Source organism: Chiloscyllium plagiosum, chromosome 6 (genome assembly GCF_004010195.1).
Source record: "Chiloscyllium plagiosum isolate BGI_BamShark_2017 chromosome 6, ASM401019v2, whole genome shotgun sequence".
NCBI lineage: Eukaryota > Metazoa > Chordata > Chondrichthyes > Orectolobiformes > Hemiscylliidae > Chiloscyllium > Chiloscyllium plagiosum.
Genome location: NC_057715.1, coordinates 61,557,601 through 61,562,802, shown reverse-complemented (window position 1 = coordinate 61,562,802; position 5,202 = coordinate 61,557,601). Strand labels below are relative to the sequence as shown.

General features: G+C 39.6%; 1 long non-coding RNA gene across 1 annotated transcript in view; it reads left to right on the top strand.

Annotated features, from left to right (window-relative positions):
- LOC122550625 overlaps positions 1–3,432 on the top strand; it is a 7,496-nt gene extending 4,064 nt beyond the window's left edge. Inside the window, exons 2-3 of the long non-coding RNA XR_006311903.1 lie at positions 1,720–1,877; positions 3,408–3,432. This is a non-coding gene — a long non-coding RNA (uncharacterized LOC122550625). The remainder of the gene's footprint in view (positions 1–1,719; positions 1,878–3,407) is intronic.
- Positions 3,433–5,202: the final 1,770 nt, after the last annotated feature.

Genomic DNA, 5,202 nt, shown 5'->3' with positions numbered 1-5,202 from the left:
GTTGGGGCCGCAGCTGTTCACCTTATATATTAATGATCTGGATGAAGGGACTGGGGGCATTCTAGCGAAGTTTGCCGATGATACGAAGTTAGGTGGACAGGCAGGTAGTACTGAGGAAGTGGGGAGGCTGCAGAAGGATCTAGACAGTTTGGGAGAGTGGTCCAGGAAATGGCTGATGAAGTTCAATGTGAGCAAATGCGAGGTCTTGCACTTTGGGAAAAAGAATAGAAGCATGGATTACTTTCTAAACGGTGAGAAAATTCGTAAAGCCAAAGTACAGAGGGATCTGGGAGTGCTAGTTGAGGATTCTCTAAAGGTAAACATGCAGGTTGAGTCCGTGATTAAGAAAGCGAATGCAATGTTGTCATTTATCTCAAGAGGGTTGGAATATAAAAGCACCGTTGTGCGACTGAGACTTCATAAAGCTCTGGTTAGGCCCCATTTGGAGTACTGTGTCCAGTTTTGGTCCCCACACCTCAGGAAGGACATACTGGCACTGGAGCGTGTTCAGCGGAGATTCACATGGATGTTCTCAGGAATGGTAGGTCTAACTTCCGAGGAACGGCTGAGGATCCTGGGATTGTACTCATTGGAGTTTAGAAGGCTAAGGGGAGATCTAATAGAAACTTACAAAATAATACATGGCTTGGAAAAGGTGGATGCTAAGAAATTGTTTCCATTAGGCGGGGAGACTAGGACCCGTGGGCACAGCCTTAAAATTAGACGGGGTCAATTCAGAACAGAAATGCGGAGACATTTCTTCAGCCACAGAGTGGTGGGCCTGTGGAATTCATTGCCGCAGAGTGCAGTGGAGGCCGGGACGCTAAATGTCTTCAAGGCAGAGATTGATAAATTCTTGATGACACAAGGAATTAAGGGCTACAGGGAGAATGCGGGTAAGTGGAGTTGAAATGCCCATCAGCCATGATTAAATGGTGGAGTGGACTCGATGGGCCAAATGGCCTTACTTCTACTCCTATGTCTTATCATCTTATGGTCTTATAATTATGCTCAAAATTGAATGATAAGTTGTTTTAAGTTTGCCAAGCAAAAGATATTACAAAATATTACAAAAGTCAGAGATTTTACTATAATTTGTTGCTCTCAGGCGATTAATTTACATCAGATATTTTTTAATCCAAATTTCATTTTGTCTTTTTGGTATTGGTGACCGATGCCACATTATGGCTACATTGAAGCTGGAATTCATCTAGTATGTTGTTTATTGACAATTCTTTGGAGGATAGACTTCAAAATGAGAAAAAGGAGATTATTTGTCGGGCACAGCACTACAATTGAGAGTGATCTTTTCTCATTCAAGGTCACAGAGGTAACACTTAACAGGTTTAAAGTTCCACCAACATCCTGACTGAGATCAATTAACAAAATGTAAGTCTAATAAAACTTAGGACCTTCCTATTCCACACATGTTGTTACTTTTATGCCATTGCTCATTGAGCTGTTTGGTAAATGGCTGTACATTCACACCATTACTGAGTCCAATGTAAAATTATAATTGGTTTAGTTGAGATGTTATTACAACATGGTCAGCAATGAACAATTTGAGACACTGGACACAGAATGAGGAGAAATATTGCCAGATGTATTACATATATAATACGTGCAACTGGAAAGGCAACATCGAAGACGCTCTTCAAAGTTGCAACTTAAATATGGTTGTTGGGTGAATGATGTATCAAATTTTGTTCTGGTCAACAGATAGATTTGAAGTAAGACTTTAAATTCTGACAAAGAGGTGGAGAGGAATAGATCTTCAGGAATGGAGTTTCAAAGCAGGAGACCGCGATGTTTAAAGACAAGAAATCAATGATGAAGCAAAGGGAACAATAATGATCAGAGGAGTAAAATATTCAGAAGTGAGTATAATGTTGGACGAGGCTATGATGAGATTTAAGTCCAAGAATCAGAGTTTAAATTTGTGGTGCACTAAGAATAGGAACTGATGTGGGTTAGCAAAGCTAGAGAAAATAATGAGATGGACAGGTTACAGGATAAGATATAGATAGCAGGTTTAGCAGTTGAAGTTTGAAGACATCAGAGATGAAAAACTCATCAGGACAGAATCAATTTTAAGGAGAAAAAATCCATGCTTGTGTGTTAAGCAGCAGTTAGACTAAGGGAGGGGTACTGGAGAAAGCAGAGGGTTTTTATGATGGAGAATATTTGGAATTTAAAGCCAGCTTCGAATATGTCCATGAGATTGCAGAAAGATTAGCTCAATCAAAGAAAATGGACAATGGGGGATAGAACTGTTGGTAATCTCACATTCTAAACCATAAACTGAAAAGGCTAAAAATTATCAGCAAACCAGCTCGCCTTCCTACTCTGAAAAAGCTTTTAGCAGCCCACAGGTAATCACTGAACAGCATATGAAGAGACATTTCCAGGAAATGTTCATTAATAGTAGAGTTCGCAGAGTTTGAAAGGTTCTTTTTAATAATTATTATGATTATTATTAATTCACATATACCATTTATTTTAAAAGCAAATCAGCAAGTATAACAAAATATTTCTTTAACAGACTCAGAAACACCTCAAATACAATTGTAAAGCACGATCTATTATTAATCTGTATTTTGGCCGATCTCTATTCTGAAGAACCAATAAAAGTTAATTACTAGATCTCCCAGAGGCATGGTGTACATGAATGCTTTCTCTCCTATTGAGTGTGAATCCTTAAAAGTAAATAATAATCCTGAAAAGCCTTCATTGAATCCATCCATATTTTTACACTTGAGTCTCCTGAGTCAGCTGTGCATGGAATCTCAATAGGGTAAAATAAAATAATGGTGAGAAAGTAGAGATGTATGGCACACTGTGGATACCTACATAAACTTGAACAAAGTCTACAAACAATGACCATTCATGTCTGAGGAAATAATGGAAGGAATTGCAGCTGGTCACAGCAGGATTTTACCATGGATCTCCCCGACCCATTTATCAATGAGAAAGTGTGTTTTCTGTTTGGTGACTTGAGTTTCAGACTCTCATTAGCAATGATACCTAGTTCTCTCTCTGACTTGGCTGGAATCAAAACATGAAAAGAATGCCAGTTTCTAAGTATTTCGCTTTGTAAGTGTTCATCATGAATTTGACAGAACTGGTGAAATGTTTGCAATTGTTGAGAATTACATTATTACGTGGTGTTATCATTTATTGAATCCACTGAATTACAAGTGGTGTATGACCAAGGATTTTAAATGATAATTAACTATCAACAGCTGTGATCTATAAAATTACAAGATTTATTGAATTCTTTTTCAGGATTTTATACAAATCAAGTTCTTAATTACTTGCTCTAAGGAGTTAATTGAAGGGTTGCATTATAGTTTAACTTTTGGTTGTGGAATTAAACTTTGTACAATTTTCTTTATTTGTTTATACAGTTTAAGTGCCCAACTGGATGGACAGAGATGCAGTTTGTACGCAGTACCTGCAAAATATCTTCCAGGTCATTTTTGAGCAATTAAACATTCTTATCAACTGTTGTATTGGCTTAACGTTCCTTTCAACATTATAATATTTTCAGGCTGTCCATAGCTGCAAAAATATAAAGCTTTTATTTTCTGGTTCATCAGCTGATAATATCTCCTACATCATAATTAGCAAATGACTTTGATTTGCATGCATTGAACTTTAATGTTTTACGAATTTAGAAAAACATATTACCACCTCCATTTCTTTCATTTGATTTCTGAGCTATGTTTATTTTGTATCAGCAATTGCAATCTTCATGTTGGTCATTATTTATAAATTAGGAGATTCCTAAATGAATCAGAAAGATTCCAAAAAGCATGTAGGTAGTTCTTAGAACAATAAAGGGCTGAATCTTATGTTTTTGACTACACATGTCCATTGGTTTCACTGAGCAAAACAAGCTTTCTCACCACACTGTTCCAAACTCGTTTCACTCACCAACTCTCTTGCCATTGTGCTCTTGTCCAAGTTCAGATTGAATCTACCATGCACTGTACCTGTAATAACTCAACTCTGCTGGGGATATTCTGGAAAGGACAGGGATATCTGGTACTGGCAGTATCTTTAAAATGCCACTATGAACTTAGATAAGCCAGAGCTGCCCTGTGTGCTTCATGGGGTTTGCCCCAGACATGGTAGATAAAGTATAATTTGTGTACCACTTTGCATGCAGGGACTGGGAGGTCCTGGGAAAGAATGTTACAGAGAAATCACCAGAATGGGTCAGTGCAGTCTTAGCCATCTGGAAGAATGCCCAGCTGTGTAGGAAAAAGATCAATGACTTACTCCACTCAACTAACATCATCTGCTACCTCACTCTATATCTGTGGCTGCACCCATCTCCCACCAAGGTTCATGGTCTACCAATCTCACTATTGTCAGAGCATCATTGCTCACTCACTCAACTCTCATTCCCTCCAAATCCCCATTTGACTAATCCTGCATGGTACCTGAGCTGCCCACTCATTCATTGAGTACACTTCACTATCTTTACCCCCATCGGCACCAGGATTGTTAACTTTGCCATCCATTCTCAGCTCATTTAATCCTCCTTTATTCTCATTATAGAAGAACACAGTCCACAACAGGTTAGAAAGGGTCAAAATGGGTGATGGCTGCCTGACATTTGACTCTTTACTATCTGAGGAGAGGAGCCTGACTGACCACCCTGTGGCCATCTGACTGCACCAAAGCCTTTGGGTCGTGTTGGAGGCTGCCCATGATGAACTCTGCTGGGATTCTCTGATTGAAGCCTATCTTCCTTGAGTTGACTGAGGACTGCTGGCAAAACAGAGATACTGTGAATCTGGGGCAAAAAAGCAAGGCAAGGCAAGGAGAGGCCAGAGTGCTTTGAGCATTCAGTAAGGCTCAAAATGAATGAGGCACTAAGACAGCAAATGAACAGCCTTGGCATGCAGTCAATTTGGTCTAATCCATGAGCTGGGTGTTTTTGTCTCTACATGAGGAGTGACCTTGTCGCAGCTGTACAATGCAAGTTGCTGGTGTGCCCAATGTGTAGTTTAAAGCACAAAATCATCCTGGTAGCAGATCACAGAGGTGCAACAAGGACGCTGAGAAGCTGGCAGGTGTAGAATGCTAATGTCTGTGGATGGTGGCTGAGCGCAGCCAATGTCCTAGAATGTGCCCTGAGATTTTATTGCCAGATGGCATCCTGGAGCAGGAAGTGGTGAGTTGGAGTTGCCA